The sequence below is a fragment of the Sphaeramia orbicularis genome, chromosome 3 (assembly GCF_902148855.1).
Source record: "Sphaeramia orbicularis chromosome 3, fSphaOr1.1, whole genome shotgun sequence".
In the NCBI taxonomy this organism is placed as follows: domain Eukaryota; kingdom Metazoa; phylum Chordata; class Actinopteri; order Kurtiformes; family Apogonidae; genus Sphaeramia; species Sphaeramia orbicularis.
Window position 1 is genome coordinate 61,507,477 of NC_043959.1, and position 20,107 is coordinate 61,527,583.

A 20,107-nucleotide genomic window follows, 5' to 3' on the forward strand; every position below is an offset into this window, starting at 1 on the left:
AAATCCAGATGAACTGTGTGTACGCCTGAATCCAAGCACACTTCCTTTATTCATCCAATCAGCTGGAATTGAGCGCATATGTTGGAGTGCCTGACTCCTCCCTCTCCACGCCCACATGTAAATATGCAAATCAGCATAAACGGGTCTGCAGGTGGGATTCCCTCTGGGATTCCCCTCTCTGCAGGATCACATGATGACTTCAAGGTGGACGCGAAGCGGAGGACGAAACAAGCAGAAGAAGAAAAGAGACGAACTCAGACTGTTTGAGGAAAGAGTGGACGATACTGTGAGTGGCACTGGTCTGACAGGGGTGACTGGGATCAGCCCCAAGTAAATATAGGTTTAGTATTAGTGTAACTCACACATTAGTTCATTCTCTGGGTCATCCAACAGTCTGATCACAGATAAACAAGATAAAGGTTCATGTGTGGTCATGTCAGGAAATCAAAGACTGTGACTCATGTTTAATTACTCAAATTATTATTTTTGCAACAATGAGACAGAAGTCGGTCAGACCCAGTCCCAGCCTGTCACAGACTGTGGGATTTCTTCGGTCCAACAGCTGCTGATGTCCGTCCTCACCTGTGCTCACCCGAGTCACCAGAGGACATCGTGAGGACAATCAGTGGCATCGAGCGCCTGGACCGACTAATAAAAGTTCCCACAGACGTTAAATGCATTTATCAACCAGTGAATTCTGTGTCCTTGTCTCTTCATGTGGTTGAAATCACATCCTGTTTGGATGGCAGGATTGGCATTGATGGGTCCAGGTTCTGGCTCTGGTTGGTTCTGGTTGGTCTGGTTGGTTCTGGTTCTGGTTGGGTCTGGTTCTGGCGGTGGATGTGCTGCTGTGGCAGTAGGATGTCGTGTCGGTGTGTTCATTGTTCTTCTGTGTGTCTCTGATGTGCACATCGATCGGAGGAATGTCCTTTTTCACATTATGAAGCATGTGAAAATATGTCAGTGTCTCCTCTGTGTCTCCAAAGGTTCCAAAACTAGAAACATGCGTACACCAGCTGTGGAGTTGGAGTGGAGGAGCACACATTTCCACAGTCATGTCACTCTTGGTACATCTGAACGTGAGCGTGGAAAAGGGCGTACACAGCCTTTGTACATGAGGCCCCTGGTGTTTGCTCTGCCGCTAGATTCACAAGCATCGCTAAGTAGCAAATCAAATACGTGACATTCCTGCTAATGAATCCCATGCTGTGGACAAATGTTTGAGCAGATTGGAGGGATTTCCCCCTTTGAAGAAATGGAAGCTTTATCAGTGTTACTAGTGTCCCTGGCGTCGTCTTTTCATGTGAAATATAGCCAGACTTTGGAGCGTTTCTGCCTCGACGCCATGTTGGCTAGGTTCTGAACCAAAACAACACAGCGTGCGCGTGACATCATCACGCATGTGCAACAAAGGCAGAATCGTTAAGCAGGCAGGCAAACGATTCCGAGGAATCGAACTACTGGGAACTGGTTCCTTATGAGATTCCCATCTCTTTGTGATGCTGTTTGGCATGATTTAAAACAGTGCCAATGCGGCACACAGTCGGACGGGGCTTTATCAAACAGTGCTTTGTTTCATCCCAGCGGTAGACTACTTCATTAACCTTCATTTAGTGTCATTACTCCTGTCTGCTTCTCTAAAGTGGGGCATGTCAGCATTCATGACAGGTGCAATCTGTCCCCCATTTAAGCGAAGGATTCTTTTTTTGTTTTTCATTTACTCCAGCTCACAAACTCCATCACTGATTAGAAACCTAGTGAGAAAACACTCCACACACTGCTTTATCAACACCATCCATGCTAAAGACATGAAGTCTCACCCCATGAGCTTCAGTCAATAGAAAGAAATAAAAATATGTTGTCGGAGTTGATTGACTGAATTGATGTTTAAATTAATTTTTACAAGCCAACAAGTCCCAGTTTGTGGTAAAGACAGTATGGACTGCACCTCTGGTCTGAAAGGATACACCAAAAGAAACAGAGAGAACAGGGAAATACTATTAATATACAGGTGAATTAACAGGAAATCACTTCTGTGTATTTTTAGATGCATTCATTTGTTCCAGTAGAGAATCCCTGTCTTTTATTCTCACCATTTTCTCACTAATTAAATCCTTAGCGACGACAAGTAGCTCATGGAGCCACTAAAACCCACCTCAGGGCTTCAAACAAATGTAACTGTCCATGGCACAGGAATGTTCTGTGTAGTACAATACAGTGTAATTTTTTAGAATAATTTCCTTGCACTATCCTACAGCCAAGTCTCATTAAAAGAACTGAAGGTGGTTCTCGGCCTATTCTTATTTCCTCTGTTTGCATTAACAATAAAAGCTCACAGCTCACAGTACAGCCTATGACTGAGCTGATCGTGGATTCTTAACTATGTTCCCAGAGAGACTGTGGTTGGATGGGAATTAGTCTTGCTGTCCACAGTCCCCTCCCCCTTCCACGCTGAGTCAAGAGCCCATTAGTAAACCTGTGACAGACTCCATTCTGCTCCACAAATATATGGCCTTTCACTGACCTTGTTTGATTACATCGCTGCTCACAATTTCTCTTTTGTGGGCAAGAGAAAGAACCTCCTTAGTCAAGTTACTTACCCAGGCACCACTTCCTGGATTGATTTCTGGGTCTCTTTTCCCATCATTAGCATTGAGCGTAAGGGTGCGTTTTTCACAGGAAGCCCATCAAAATGGATGGAGTTCTTTGCATTTTCTAGCATCACTGTCAGGAGAGCAGCGAAGGGGATTTCTGCGTCCTAAGGCGCTGAACGGCACCATGTGACTGATAGTGTTATCGATCCAAACCATAATCCTGGAACTCCCTTAAAAATGCAGCCTGGAGTTTTAAATGACACAGTTATTGAGTGTTACTCAATAAGGGTCAGTAAGTGTAACTTGGATGTGATGAATCTTTCAAGTCTTATTTTAATGCGGCAACCTTATCTCTCCGAAATGTTAAAAATATTATGTGAAACTAATGCACAGTGAACTGATCATTATGCCTTTTATTACATGGATAATTATACTTAGGTCATTTATTCAATATCTGCTCACTAAACAAACAGCCATGTGACATAATATCAGGTAAAATAACTGTACTGCTTTCATTAAAAACATGTTAGTTTAGCAAAGCAACAGTCAAACACCACCATTATAACAAGAGAATCAAGTATTCAACAAAGCTATGTAATAATTCCACAACAATTAATTCTTAATATGATTTGTGAATGTTAGAAGTGTCGATCCTCCTAATGTATTTATTCACTAACAATGTATGTCAGAAACAGAACAGACAAACTAACCAAAACTGACATAATTGGCTGGTTGTGATAAAATACCAGCGTTGACATTGTGACGTTTTACATGTCAGAAAATACATGTAGGGAATTGGAAAAGACAGATCCAGAGCACAGGTGTCAAACATGCGTCCCGGGGCCCAAATCTGGCCCGCCAAAGGTTCCATTGCGGCCCTGCAGGATGAAAGTGCATAAATGAACCTGAACAGTCCAGGTTGAACAAATGCTTTAGGTTCAGGTTCCACATCCAGACCAATGGGATCTACAGTCAAAAGAACAACACAATAAACCAGAAAGAATGACAACAACAAATTTTCTTTGTGAAAAATTATGTGGAAAACATTTAAGTGAAAAAAACAAAACAAAACAAAACATTACACTGTGAAAATATTTACATTTACAAAACTATTCTTTCACAATAAAATGCAAATAAATCCATAAATAAAAACACAGATGAACAACCTGAACTGTGCAGTTTGAACAATATTCTGCCTGTTCCCAAATGTTTATGGAACACTGTGTGGAAATGCACATGTAGAAATAAGAAGTCCAGGCAGAATAGTGTTCAAATTGCACTAATTTTTCAAATGAAATTTCAGTTTTTTCAGGTTATTCACATCTTTTTTGTAAAATATAAATATTTTCATAATTTAATTGGGGTTTTTTGTACTATATCAAAAAAGTAAAACTTGGATTTGTCATTATTTATAGGTTATTAAGTCATTATTTTACTGGTCTGGCCCACTGCAGATCAAATTGGGCTGAATATGGAACTGAACCAAAGTGAGTTCGACAGCCCTGGTCTAGACCATGGATTCTTAGAAACGGTGTCTCCATGATGCACTTCAGCATAATTATATGAATTATATTAGAAAGACAAGATGGTTTCAGCAGATCCAGTATAATACTATTTTTATTTTATTTATTTAACCAGGAAAAAAACATCCCATTGAGATTAAGAACCTCTTTTCCAAGGGAGTCCTGGCCACGAGGCAGCATGAAATACAACACACAGTTACAACATACAGTAATTTACAGGACAAACTATGAAAAACAAGTGCAAGTTATTGACTATAATATATCCACTATAATAATAATAATAATAATAATAATAATAATAATAATAATAATATGTGTGAGTGACAATGTTACAAAATATACAATATACACTATAGAATTCAGATTCAAAATAAATTTTTTTTTTGGTCAGTTCACTATAGATGCACAGAACATACAAAGAATTCAGATATTGTTTCTCTCTCACCTTGTTATTAAATACCATGCATTTTTTAAAAAGAGGTAAAAAAAAAAAAAATTGAATAAGTGGTGTAAAGAATGAACTATAATACAATATAAAGTGTATATATCAATCTGTGATATTATAGCTGACATGGTGTCCATTCCTTCACAGTCCCATTTCATGATGACCCTGTAAAACACTGTGTGTTTGTCCCAGGGTTTCACACGTACACATACGTCTGCCTGGATGTTCACACAGTAAAAATTACATTTTTCAGACGCACAGATGAGAAAACGGACTGTTGTTGTGATAGAGACAAGCCTCAAAGTAAATGTGATGAGATCTAAAAATGAGCAGGAAAATTGCTTTTAGATGTTGCAAATAGATATTATTGTGGTGAGAAATAAGCAATTTATGATCCTGTATGAATTCTGCCCCATTTACATATAAAGAGTTTGTGAGTTTGTGAGATGATTTTGCAAATAACAAAAGTCGCAGTTGGTTGTAAAATGTATTAGACTGTGAGAACGTGTAAAGAAAAGGGTTCATAGCTCAAAGTCAAACATTCTAACAGTGTCTCTGCAGCTTCAGTACAACCAGACATTAATGATTTTGGCCTTTTTTAAGAATCCACGATCAGCTCAGTCATAGGCTGTACTGTGAGCTGTGAGCTTTTATTGTTCATGTGAACAGAGGAAATAAGAATAGCCAGAGAATCACCTTCAGTTCTTTTAATGAGACTTGGCTGTAGGATAGTGCAAGGAAATTAAAAAAAAAAAAAAAAAATACACTGTATTGTACTACACAAAATATTCCTATGCCATGGACAGTTACATTTGTTTGAAGCCCTGAGGTGGGTTTAAGTGGCTCCATGAGCTACTTGTCGTCGCTAAGGATTTAATTAGTGAGAAAATGGTGAGAATAAAAGACAGGGATTCTCTACTGGAACAAATGAATGCATCTAAAAATACACAGAAGTGATTTCCCATTAATTCACCTTTATATTAATATGTCCCAAAGGCTTGTGAAAAAAGTATATTAAATCAGGAGCTCATTTTCATATGAGCGTCTTTCACAGCTTTTTAAAGGGTACCTGTGGTGAATTTTCATTGCTAGCTATTTCAAAGATCACATATAATCGTAGCGGTTCCATCAGGTAACTTTCATCATAGTCTGTTGTCAAGTACGTGTGAGTTTAAGTCCCTGCTCCGTCACTCAGAATGGTCCAGTTACCGGGGCTGTGATGGACTGGTCAGCAGACACCAGTCTAAGAGGACACATTATCGGATCGAATAGGTAACTGTTTACACCAGTGGTTCCCAACATTATTTGGCTCGTGACCCAATTTTAACATCACACATTTCTGGCGACCCCAGACATTCAAACTGGAGACTTTTTTTTTGCTAAAATTAATTTGTTTTTGATCATGTAATAGTTTGCTATACAATGTTGCAAATAAACGTTAATTTTAGAGGACATTTAGGTTATAGAATTCATACCATTATGGACAGAGGCAGAAAAGCCGGGTTGAGATTACTGCACAAAGTGAGAATTTATATTCCTTTCCTTCGTCTAAAATTAATGTCAGTTCATTAGTTTTCAATTAGCTAACTCAATTTTAGCGAGTATTGTGCACTACTGCTACTGTAGAAGACCAGAAGAGAGGCTCAGAAGAGACCTGAGAAAATCCTGAGTTTAGAACACAGGTGTCAAACATGCGGCCCGGGGCCCAAATCTGGCCCGTCAAAGGTTCCATTGTGGCCCTGCAGGATGAAAGTGCATAAATGAACCTGAACAGTCCAGGCTGAACAAAACCTTTTGGTTCAGGTTCCACATCCAGACCAATGTGATCTACAGTCAGAAGAACAACACAATAAACCAGAAAGAATGACAATGACTAATTTACTGTGAAAAATTATGTGGAAAAAATGTAAGTGAAAAAAATAACATTACACTGTGAAAATATTAACATTTAGAAAACTATTCTTTCACAATAAAATACAAGTAAATACATAAATAAAAACACAGATGAACAACCTGAACTGTGCAGTTTGTACAATATTCTGCCTGTTCCTAAATGTTTGGTGCATTTATGGATCCACTGGGATCTGCAGTTGTGTTCAGAATAACAGATGGAATATTGGAGAAACTGTTCACATTTTAGTTCAAACTCCAACATTTGAACAATATTCTGCCTGTTCCCAAATGTTTATGGAACACTGTGTGGAAATGGACATGTAGAAATAAGAAGTTGACTCATAATGTTAAAATTGCACTAATTTTTCAAATGAAATTTCTCTTTTACCAGGTTATTCACATCTTTTTTTGTAAAATATAAATATTTTCATAATTTAATGGGGGGGCGGGGGGGGTTGTACTAAAAAAGAAAAACTTGTATTTGTCGTTATTTACAGGTTATTAAGTCATTATTTTACTGGTCTGGCCTGCTTGAGATCAAATTGGGGTAAATATGGAACTGAACCAAAATGAATTTGACAGCCCTGGTTTAGAACATGAGTGAAGTAACACCACCAAATGACAAACTGAATATAAGTCTGAGAAAATGCACAATCTGAAGGTTTAATTCCATTCAGGTCCAATAATAACTTTGTAGAAAAACAGGAAGACCTTCAACAGTCAGTAAATACCTGAGCTGTCAAGCATATTATCCATCTAATCTTAAGAGATTTTATTCCTCTGAATGATTTTGTTTTGCTCTTTCAGTGAATATCCATGATATATTGCAACACAAATCTCCTGAGTTGTCACTGAAAACATTTTTAAAACTTTCATATTTCATCACCAGCACAACCCAGATTGTTTCCAACCAGTGCAGAGGAACAAATGCAATGCAAATGACTCCAAACCACACTGCTCTCACACAAGCCAAAAATGATCACCAAAGACCTCTGTCTTTTCTGAAATAGAATAAGACATTTGCAATGGAATTGTTTCTTGACAAATTACAGACGATGAAGATTTGCAGAAAACATGAGATACAGTCCACAGACGACCACACACAGATAGTTTTGCTTTAACCGAGTATTTTGTGTTTAATTCATATATTTTGGACTGTGAAAAATGTTCTTTTCCCTTGAATTATTGTCAATGAAACTGTATTGTCTTAGCTCTGATTACATAGTGGAAACCAGTAAAATATATACTACTGGTCAAAAGTTTTACAACATCCCAGTTTTTCCAGTTTTGTATTGAAATTCCAGCAGTTCCAGTCCAATGAACAGCTGTAAATGGTCCAAAGGTCAGCGTGAACTGACAGAGGAAAAAAAAAAAGGTAAGGTTAAACAAAACTGAAAAATAATGTACATTTCAGAATTATACAAAAAGGCGAAGAGGAAATGGGTGAACAACTGAAAGCAGTTCTGCAGCAATGGAGGTTGACCAAGCCTGGAAAGTTGGTGGTTCAATTCCTCCAGGTGTCCCAACGTTTGTGAATTCCTTCCACCCCCTGTGTCTGCAGAACAGGAGTGTGGAACACACTGTGGTACCAGACCCATGGAGCAGTACTGGAACAGGACTGGACTGAAGAAGGGAGTGTGGTACTGTAAAAATGGAAAAGAGGAAAAGGAATGAACCAGAGAACAGAGACACAGAGCATCAGAAGAGGGAAAAATGGAGGTGTGTCCTCTGGAGAAATGTCCAAGAAAGTCCAGGTGTCAGGAAGTCCAGTTTCCTTCAGCATCCAAAGGCACTGAAACTGGACTGGAAATGCAGACAGAAGAGGTCTGGAAGAAGCAAAGACACAACAGAAGAAGAAGAAGAGTTTAGGACAGAAAACAGCTGGAGTGAGAGGAGACTGACAGGACAACAGCTGAAAGAAGAGAGAAGAGAGAGGAGGAGGAAGAGAGGAGGTCATAGAGGAGGAGGAGAGGAGACTGACAGGACAACAGCTGAAAGAAGAGAGAAGAGAGAGGAGGAGGAAGAGAGGAGGTCATAGAGGAGGAGGAGAGGAGACTGACAGGACAACAGCTGAAAGAAGAGAGAAGAGAGAGGAGGAGGAAGAGAGGAGGTCATAGAGGAGGAGGAGAGGAGACTGACAGGACAACAGCTGAAAGAAGAGAGAAGAGAGAGGAGGAGGAAGAGAGGAGGTCATAGAGGAGGAGGAGAGGAGACTGACAGGACAACAGCTGAAAGAAGAGAGAAGAGAGAGGAGGAGGAAGAGAGGAAGAGTTTACACTGAACACGAGTTTACACTGAACAGAGTGAACAGATGAGTTTACACTGAACAGACTGAACAGATGAGTTTACACTGAACAGAGTGAACAGATGAGTTTACACTGAACAGAGTGAACAGATGAGTTTACACTGAACAGAGAGAACAGATGAGTTTACACTGAACAGAGTGAACAGATGAGTTTACACTGAACAGAGTGAACAGGTGCAGGTCTGATGGGTCCAGTTGCAGCTAAAGCCGTTGGTGAGACTTCAGAATCAGAACCAGAGGCTTGTCTGGGCCATGAAACAGCACCAGTGGAACTACTGAAGACTGGAAGAAGGGCTGATGGACTAATTCACAAACGCTGGGACACCTGGAGGAATTGAACCACCAACTTTCCAGGCTTGGTCAACCTCCACTGCTGCAGAACTGCTTTCAGTTGTTCACCCATTTCTTGTTCGCCTTTTTATAGAATTCTGAAATGTACATTATTTTTCGGTTTTGTTGAATCTTACCTTTTTTTTTTGTTTTTTTTTTACCCCAGGCAGTTCACTCTTACCTTTGCACCATTTACAGCTGTTCACTGGACTGGAACTGCTGGAGTTTACAGACAAAACTGGAAAAACTGGGGTGTTGTAAAACTTTTGATCAGTAGTATAAATTGAGGTAGTTTTGAATGTTTTTTGTTTGTTTAGTGCAGACATGGCAAAGGTACTCACATTCTGTACTTAAGAAGAAATACAGCTACTAGGGTGAGAGAATACTCTTGAAAAGTAGAAGTATTGATTCAACTCCTTTACATAAGTAAAAGTAAAAAAGCACAATTTCTCAATTGTAATAAAGTACAAAAGTAAAAAGTAAAACTGCATTTTTTGCCATGAATGAAACAATACTTGGAGAGAACCATATAATCATATAGGAATTTTCAAAGATACGGGCACAGGTAAAATTAAATGAAATGTGAGTGGGCAAGGAAGAGAAAAAATAAAAAAAAAAAAGATTCATGAATGAAAATAATTTTCAGGACATTTAATGATGATGATGTAATTTGACAGTGGTTGATCCACAGCCGGTTTGTTTAATTTTACTGTCTGTGCGTTTCCATGACAACGTTTCTTCCTGGTTTAATCTGATTAAAGGTTGGATCCTATTTCAGATGTCCATGTAAACACCTTATTCCAGTTGAAAAAGAAAAGTTCAGATTAAATTTAAACCTGATTAAAGTCAGTGGTTTAATCCTCTTTTAACTGCGCTCTAAATTCTTCCTGGACATGTAAAGCCTTTATTCCGTTTGGACTTTATTCCTTCCATTCTGCACATGCTCAGTGTCTTGTCCTGTGGTGATGACGCACACATTCTGCGCTGGTGGAAGAATCTGCACTGCAGTCTAGTCTTCCCAAAGCGTTCCAGTGGAATATTCTGATGGGATCTACCAGCCTGGAAAACCCTGAAGGAACAGTTCAACACTGGCTTTGGATTCATTCATTTGTCCTGAACTAATGAGTTCCACAAGTGGGACAAACAGTTTGAACTGCAGCCCTAACGTTAGCTTAGCTTAGCCTAGCTTAGCATAATGGCTTCATTCCTCTGCTCAGACGTAGCCAGGCTTTTAGAGGTGATTTGTAGTATTTTAGGAGTGATTTGGGTCAGTTCAGTTCTCCCTAATCATTCCTTTAGTCCGCTGGGGTCAATATGATCACAAACTGAGGCTCAGATCATGGTCATGTGACTTACTGCAGGAAGAAAATCTGGGAAATAAAAACTAATGCAAACCTAAAACACTAAAGCAAAGCTAATTTAGCGCATGCATCCCTTCAACAAAAGATTTTCCAACTTCCGTCAACACAACAGTCCACAGATTGTATGAGTGCAGTAAGTCGCAGATCTGAAGAAATAATTAGAGAGAATCGGATTTCACAAAATCACTGAGAAAAGACGACAAATCACCTTTAAAAAAGTGGCTACGTGTGACCATGGAAATGCAGTGACTATGCTAAGCTAAGCTAACAGAAGGGCTAAGATAACAGAAGGGCTAAGCTAACAGAAGAGCTAAGCTAACAGAAGAGCTAAGCTAACAGAAGAGCTAAGCTAAGCTAACAGAAGGACTGCGAGCACTGCAGCACAAACCCTTCTGCTCACTGATCTACCTCATTCATACCTCATGTAAACCTTTATTCAGGTTTAACATTTCCATGGAAACAAAAGAGAAAATACTTTAGTTCCAAATTAATTTCTTCTGGAAAAATAAACTAGATTTAAAAAACCTCATGTAAGCGTATCCAGTGAGCTTCACCTCTGTTCATATTCGGTTAAAGACGTCACTGAGCGGCACATACTAGAGGTTTACTGATGGAGTGTGTTTGAGCCAGAAATAAAGAATTAGAACTGAGGGACTGAGTAGACCAGGGGCTGAACCAGGGGGCGGGTCAGGGTTCTCAGCTTTATGGGTACAGGCGGAAAAGTTTGGAAAAAGTGGACCCGTGCAGGTACTGACCCTGTACTGGACTCTGGTTCTGACCCTGTACTGGACTCTGGTTCTGACCCTGTACTGGACCCTGGTTCTGACCCTGTACTGGACTCTGGTTCTGACCCTGTACTGGACTCTGGTTCTGACCCTGTACAGGTCTCTGGTTCTGACCCTGTTTTTTTCTCCGTCACTGATTTTCCCTCTGAAGCGACATGTTTTCCGTACTGTCACAAAGTAACGAGCTTATTCTGAGAATGTCAGGAGTAGAAAGTACAGATATTTATGCAAAAATGTAGGGGGTAAAAGTAAAAAGTTGCTCGAAAAATAAATACTCAAGTCAAGTACAGATACCTAAAAAATCTACTGAAGTACAGTAACGAAGTAAAAGTCCTTTGTTCCCGCCTGTGCTTTAGTGTTGTTCTGTGTGAATATCAACAGTTCCATTCTGTTTCACTCGTTCACTCTGTCTATTACCTGACAGGCTAAAAACTGCAATGGTTAAATCATGTGATCCTTTTTGGGAGCAGGACTGGCAGAAGCAGGTTCTCAGCTCTGGACAGAAGGTGTAACAGCTGAGTCATGAGTGGAATCACACCTGATATCACCCTGCATGTATCTGTGCACTCTATTCAATATGCAGTATGCATACAGGAGACAGCAGGACTATGCATATTTTTATGACACTAACTTGGCAGACAGAGGCGTACGGCGAATCCAAATATGGCCTCAGCCCAATAACGCGGTCCTGGAGACATTCCAATTCAGCCAGAATGAATATATCACCAGTTGCAGCTGATCCATAGACTAATACCACAATATTAACATTTCACTATTTGTCACTCTAGAACGGTAAACTATGGTAAAAGGCTGTGTCGTCAAATAAAGATGTTGGGTATTAAAAAAATACAATCAAGCTGAAGCTCAATCAGCCTGAATCAGGCTTTTTATACAATGTGCCACATTTCTGGGTTTAGAAATGAGCCTGGGTTGAGTAGTGCTGCCTGATATAAATGCACTGACAGTTACAGTGTGTATTCTGGGAAATGAAGATCATTTTTGAGAATTCAGGGTAAGTTTATTTATAGAACACATTGCTTAGGCAGGAAAAGTCAAAGTGCTTTACAGAAAAATCCACCTCACATCATAAAGTGAAGACAACGAAACCCTTACATTTATATGTGAAATATGAGTAAAATAACAAACCATGCACACATCATCTGGTGTTGTCCCCAAACAGAACCATTATGGGACAAAGTAAACGCTGTGATAAATGAGGTACTAGGATATACATTTACCAAGAATTGTTCCACCTTATATTTGGTAAATATTAGTACAGTTGGACTGAAAGAAGATAATTACTGGCTCATATTTCTTTTCATGGCTGACAGATTCAGATTCATACAGATTCAGAATTCTTTATTTATCCCAGCGTCGGCTGCTGGTCTTTCAGACAGGGGAAGCTCATTGTCGACTTATGTAAAAAAAATGTCAAGTTCTTCAAACATAAATTCTTCCCTTTGTTCCTTTTTAAGAAAATGCTCAGTGACCTTATCGTACCAACTAAACAAGAAAACACTGAAATTCTGTTAAATGTACCAGTTAGTCCAGTGGTTGTGTTTTCTTCCAGGTCAGTAAATGAACAGTTCATTTGGTTTCTGTGATTCCACAGCAGAATGTGTGACGGTATTAAACTGAACTGTGTCAGTGAAGGAGCACATCTGAAAACAGCTGTCAATCAAACCGCATTCAGCCTTTGGACCCGCCCTCCGATCGGTACGCGGAAGCTCGGCGTCCGGCCCAGCCGAGCTCCGCCCACAACTCCGTTCGACCCCAGAGACTCCGAGTGTCCGGGGGCGGGACGACAGATGTCCTGTGTCCAGTGCTGGTCCAGTTTGTAGTGGTTTTAAAGCAGTTCCACTCAGTCCCATTGAAGTGCATGGACCAATGAGAAAACACAGACACGGGAATGGAGGAGAAGTGAACAACATCCAGTCCACTGATCTGGGATCAAACTGATTCTGAACCAACTGGTCTGAGAGATGAACGTGTTCCAACACATTTGGAGTCAATGAAATGAAAACAGCTGAACAGATTTAACCATTTAATTTTCGTAATTTTAGGGGAAGCCGAGCTTCCACTGCAGTCTGACAGAAATCGTCTCTGATTTATCCCATACGGGCAGTTCATTTGCAGCTTACCACAGACATCAGCTTACATCCAAAGTGCCATGTGACAAACATAAATAAATCAGTGCACAAATACAGGATCATTAAAAGCAACTACGAATAAATACATTTAAGTAATCAGCAATAAATAATCTATAAATACCAATGCAGACTAAAAAACCCTATTGGTTCTGCTAACATAAAAAAAAAAAAAAAAATCATATATAAAATGACTAAAATGGCCTCTGTCAGAGTTTAACAGTGTGATAGCTGAAGGAATAAAAGGTTTACAATATCTGGAAGGCCATAACAAAAAACGGGCCTGTTCCAGACCCACCTACATACAAACAGTGGTTAGAGATAGGACAGGAAATATGGATGATGGGAAAAAATGATTTATACCTTAGGATTTAAAAAAGATGAGTTTGACAGAAAATGGGACATATGGATTGGATTTATAAACAAAGACATCAGTGCTGAATTGGTCATGTGATGCCCTTACTTTCCTTTTATTGTATTATTTATGTATATCTTTTGTTGAATACTGTAACCCTCAGCTGGCCTCACTTTACTGCTTGTTGTATTTTATGTCCGTGAACATATGAAAAAGAAATAAAACAAGTAAATTATTTATATATATGTATATATGTATATATATATATATATATATATATATATATATATGTGTGTGTGTGTGTGTGTGTATGTAAAATAACAATATACTGAGCAAGGATATTAACGTTAATGAAAACTAACAAAATAACGAAATGACGAAAACTAGAATTGAAAAAACATTTTCGTTAACTGAAATAAATAAAAACTATAATTAAAAGAAAAAATGATAAGTAACTGAAACTGTATTGTGTGTTTACAAAAATAACTAAAATGGGAAAAAAAAATGGATAAAATTCCCTTAGTTTTCGTCTTTGTCAATGTCGGATTGATACAAAATCGTTTTTTTTCGCTCAAGTGATTTTCTCTGCTGTCACCATATGATATTTAAGGGTCCGTCACTTGTGTTCACTTGTGGTTTCCAGTCGTCTTCTGGTCCCCACTCTACCTGGAAACATGGAGACTAAAGCAGCAGAGTCCTGTCTGGGATTGATTTGAATACGACCACAGAGAAGAAGAGAAAAGAGACCACTGAACTACAACTGAACTACAACTAAACTAAAACTAAGCATTTAGAAAAAAATGAAAACTGATTAAAACTAACAAACCTGCTCTAAAAACGAATTACAACAAACTGAAATAGAGGGAAAAAAGTCAAAACTAAATAAAACTAAATTATAATGAAAAATCCAAAACTGTTCGAACCTTGATCCTGAGTCTGTTTTGTCTTTGTTACTTTCATTGTGCCTTATATGGAAACATTAAAGGTTTGTGTTATTATTGTCGTAGTTCCATCCAGAAAGCACACACTAATGTTAAAAGCAAATGATCAATAATTCTCTGCTTTACAATAAATGCTTTGGACATTTAAATAGTAGAAAGTACATGTATTTGGGATAAAATATGGGGAGTAAAAGTGTCAGAAATCCAACACTAAATATCTGCACCGGCACCCTACTCTGTTATAAAGAAATTCAAATGCACATTTGTTAAAAATGCCTGCCCTCATTATACTTTAATTAAATATTGTTTCTTAATTTTGAAGTAGCAAAACTGCCGATCCCTCTAGAAAGCTTTTCCTTGGACAAAGCTGGATTTGAGTGGATGACAGCCCAGGAGGAAATGTGTGTCAGCTTCCTACAAAATGACTGACAGAGTAGCCAGCCTCTCTGAGGGGGTGTGATACTTTGCAGTTCTAATAAATGGAAGTATTTATTGAGTTCATGCTTGCCATGGATGCTGCAGAGTCAGAAGTGGATGTTTCTGACAGGGATCCCCTGAGACCCTGATCCACTGGTTCCACTAGAAGAGACTTCACCACAGAAACATCACACAGCACAAAATAAACCGAAAAACTGGAACAGATTTACTGGAACCAGGACCAAGATCCAGGTTTAGTCCTGTTATAAACCTGATTAGACCAGTGTTTTTCAACCTTTGGGTCGGGATCCCATGTGGGGTCGTCTGGAATTCAAATGGGGCCACCTGAAATTTCTAGTAATTGATAAAAATAAAACCATACTAATAAAAAATCTCTGAGTTGACAGAGCCAATCCCAGTCCATATCAGACAAACTGTGGTTGTGAAACTGCAGCACTGTGGTTCTGTTTGTGTCACATGTTCACTGTGGTCAGTTTCAGATGCTGCAGCTCTTTCATAATTCATAGTTTCAGTTCTTGTTTGTTCAGTATTAATTGTCCTCCTTGTAAATCCCAGCTGGACTGACTGGACAGATCCTGAGCCTTTGTGCAGTAATCTACACCTGGATTTACTGCCTCTGTCCACAATAACAGACATTATATAGACTAAATGTCCACAATAACAGACATTATATAGACTAAATGTCCACAATAACAGACATTATATAGACTAAATGTCCACAATAATAGACATTATACAGACTAAATGTCCACAATAATAGACATTATACAGACTAAATGTCCACAATTATAGACATTATACAGACTAAATGTCCACAATAACAGACATTATATAGACTAAATGTCCACAATAACAGACATTACATAGACTAAATGTCCACAATAACAGACATTACATAGACTAAATGTCCACAATAACAGACATTATATAGACTAAATGTCCACAATAACAGACATTACATAGACTAAATGTGCACAATAACAGACATTATATAGACTAAATGTCCACAATAATAGACATTATACAGACTAAATGTCCTCTAACATTAACAATTATTTGCAACATAGTATAGCAAACTATTACAGGATCAAAAACAAATACATTTTAACAACAACAACAACAAAAAAAGTCCCGTTTTGAATGTCAGGGCGGGAAAAATGTGTGATGTTAAAATGGGGTCAGGAGCCAAAAAAGGTTGGAACCAGTGAATTAAGGGCTCATTTGTGCTCTACGTTAAAGACGCAGATGGATCTGGACGGAGCGTTCTGTCCGTCCTCTGCATATATTCCATACATAGTTGTGTCTGTTTTGCAGGAGTTTGTGGATGTGTACTCAGACGCAGAAGACAGAGCAGTACCACAGGGAGCCGTGGAGGCAGCGCTGAGGTTTGAAGACGAGACTTTCCAGTGGTTTCACTCATGCCTCACAGCCAGAAGGTCCTGGGTTTGATTCCAACACCAGTCGATTGGGGTGGGACGTTTCAGTGTGGAGTTTGCAGATTGTTTTGCTTAATTCAAGATTTTTTTTTCTTTGTTTTTGCTTAATTCAAGCAAAAAAATCTGCCAATGGAACACATGAAAATTTATCTTGGTAAGATTGTTTGAAATCAGATTTTCCAGATCTATTGTCTAAAAATCAGTTCTTATATCTGACTGAAAAGTTGCTGTTTAGGTGATTCTGTCTGATTTTAAGTGTGATGAGATATTTGGACTAGAAATGAGAAAAATACACTTCATAAGGTTTAGGTTTTTGCAGGAAGTGGTTGTTTGTCTCTATATGTTCAGTCTGTGATGAACTGGTCACATGTCCAGGGTAAACCCCGCCTTCACCCATAAGTAGCTGGGATAGGCTCTAGTGACCCCCATGACCCTAGTGAGGATAAAACAGGTTCAGGAAATGAATAAATGAATAATTTCCATAAATATTTCAAAGAGCGACTACGTGAGTTAAAGAAAAACTACCGACATATTTATGACAACTACCCTCATTAATATTAACATTAGTATCCACATTAATAAAACCTCCTCTGTCGTTGCCATGTTTGTTGTTATTGACTTTCTTCTTCTTCTTCTCAAAAAACTTTTCTATTATTTGTGGTTTTTGGTCAGTATGTTAATTAAGAACAGTGCCCTCTGGTGGACGGATTGAGAAACGCTCATTCCAACGCACTGGAAGCATGAAAGTATGAAGGCAGTGACGCATGACAAGGTTCGAAACCGACGGACTTATTTACATATTTAAAGTGAGCATAAATGAGCCTAAAAGTGACATTTGAGCCATGACTGAACTGATGCAGTTTGGTTTGTGTTTTAACCGCATGTCCAGCCTGTTCACACGAAAAGGAACATGTTATCAGTTAGAATCAAGGTTTGAATAGTTTTAGATTTTTCATTCTAGTTTAGTTTTATTTAGTTTTGACTTTTTTTCTCTAATTCAGTTTGTTTTAATTTGTTTTTAGAGCAGGTTTGATAGCTTTTTTTATTAGTTTTCATTTTTTTCTAAATGCTTAGTTTTAGTTTAGTTTTAGTTTTAGTTTTAGTTGTAGTTTAGTTTCAGTTTAGTTGTAGTTTAGTTGTAGTTTAGTTTAGTTGTAGTTTAGTTTCAGTTTAGTTGTAGTTTAGTTTAGTTGTAGTTTAGTTTCAGTTTAGTTGTAGTTTAGTTTCAGTTTAGTTTTAGTTTAGTTGTAGTTCAGTTGTAGTTCAGTTGTAGTTCAGTGGTCTCTTTTCTCTTCTTCTCTGTGCTCCTATTCAAATCAATCCCAGACAGGACTCTGCTGCTTTAGTCTCCATGTTTCCAGGTAGAGTGGGGACCAGAAGACGACTGGAAACCACAAGTGAACACAAGTGACGGAGCAAAAAGTGTCGTATGGTGCCGCTAGCTAAAATTACTAGAGCGAAATAAATAAATTTTGTATCAATCTGACATTGACAAAGATGAAAACGAAGGGAATTTTATCCATAATTTTTACACATTTTAGTTATTTTTGTAAACACACAATACAGTTTCAGTTAACGTTTTTTCTTTTAATTACAGTTTTTATTTATTTCAGTTAACGAAAATGTTTTTTGCAATTGTAGTTTTGGTCATTTCGTTAGTTTTCGTTAACGATAATAACCTTGGTTAGGATCCACGAAATGGAAAGGTGTTAAAAGCTAAAGACATCAGCATGAATTACTGTAAAATAAGAGACAAAAAAGTTCCCAAAAGCACTTGAGAAGTGACTTTAGTGAAAATCACACCTCTGAAGTTCACTTGAGAGAAACCAGGTCACAGAATGAAGTTCTGTCCACTGAAGCCCAAAATTAAAGCACATGGTGGAACAGTGAGGGAACAGCTTATTTCATGGACTAGCAGCAGACAGTTTCAGGACTTCCTACTGACTGTGTGTGTGTGTGTGTGTGTGTGTGTGTGTGTGTGTGTGTGTGTGTTTCAGCCTCCTTTTCCCCACATTTCCATCTGTCACACTCTGCTCGGTTGCTGTGGTAAAGTATATATCACTCAACAGTAGCAGAGGATTCAGTTGTTATCGGGTTCACACCTGTCCAACAAAACCCTGGAAGTGGAAACTGACCGTGGCCATGCAGCACAGATCCACTCAGCACACTGCTTCCACAGCTTTTCACTGCTGTGAAGAATGTGAAAGGACAGATCAGCCACTCTGCATTATTTTACAAATCGTTAGCCTCATAGCATAATGTGCCAAAGTCAGGGCTGTCAAACTCATTTTAGTTCATACAGTCTAATATGATATAAATTAGGCCGGACCAGTAAAATAATAACAGTAAAAAAGTAAAATTCTATTATGATCAGGTTTACATCTACAAAGTTTCCTTAAAAATCTGAAAAACATGAACAGCTTGAATTGTCTGAAGAAAAACAAGTGCAATTTTAACAATATTCTGCCTCAGCTTATCAGTTTATTGTTTACACGTGCAGTACAATCGCACAAAATATTTAATAACAGGCAGAAAATTGGTCAAACTGCATTTACTTTTCTTAAGACATTTCCTTTTGTTCATATTTGTTCAGGTTATTCACACTTTTTGTAAATGTATAGTTTGGTAGTGTAAATATTTTCAGTAATTTTACTTTTTTTGCACCAAAAAACCAAGAGAAAATTTGGGGTTGTCATTATTTATAGGTTATTCTGATCATATTTTACTGGTTCTGACCCACTTCAAATCTAATTGGACTGTATGTGGAACCTGAATTAAAATGATTTTGACACCATTGATTGTTAATATCTTCAGTGTAATTTTTGCAGTTTTTCACAGATTCATCCCACGGGCCGGATTGGACCCTCTGGTGGGCCGGATTTGGCCCCTGGGCCACGTGTTTGACACCTGTGGTCTAAGTCACACACTATATCAGGGCTGTCAAACTCATTTTAGTTCAGTTCCACATTCAGACTGATATGATCTGAAGTGGGCCGAACCCGTAAAATAATATAAGTAATAGGAGAAGAACTTATAAATAATGTCAACTCCAAAAGGTTTTTTCTCTGTTTTTGAGTGAAAAAAGTCAAATTCCATTATGAAAATGTTTACATCTATGAACCGTACTTTTGTTTTTTTTTTGTTTTTTTGTTTTTTGGCAGACGCTTTTTTCCAAAGCGACTTACAGGGGAAAACCAATTAAATCACTCAATCAATCGAATTTTATTTATATAGCGCCAGATCACAAAAGAAGTTATCTCTTGACATTTTATATATAGAGTTGGTCAAAACCAGACTCTAAGCCAATTTACAGAAACCCAACAGAATCCTCCTGGAGCAAACACTTGTGATGGTGACAGAGGTGAGGAAAAACTTCCTTTAACAGCAGAAACCTGGAGCAGACCCAGACTCCTGGAGGATGGATGACTGACAGGACCAGCTGGGGTTAAAGAGAGAGAGTAAAGAAAGAGAAAAAGAGAGAGCGATAGAGATAGAGACTGGGGGAGAGGGGGAGAAGGGGGGAGTAGGGGGAGACACATGGAGGCGGTTGAGGA

General features: G+C 38.5%; 1 long non-coding RNA gene across 1 annotated transcript; it reads left to right on the top strand.

Annotated features, from left to right (window-relative positions):
* The first annotated feature begins 789 nt into the window (after window positions 1-789).
* Window positions 790-5,842, top strand: LOC115438689 (uncharacterized). The gene is made up of 3 exons (XR_003938131.1): window positions 790-801; window positions 1,915-1,919; window positions 5,768-5,842. It is a non-coding gene; the product is annotated as an uncharacterized LOC115438689 (long non-coding RNA).
* Window positions 5,843-20,107: the final 14,265 nt, after the last annotated feature.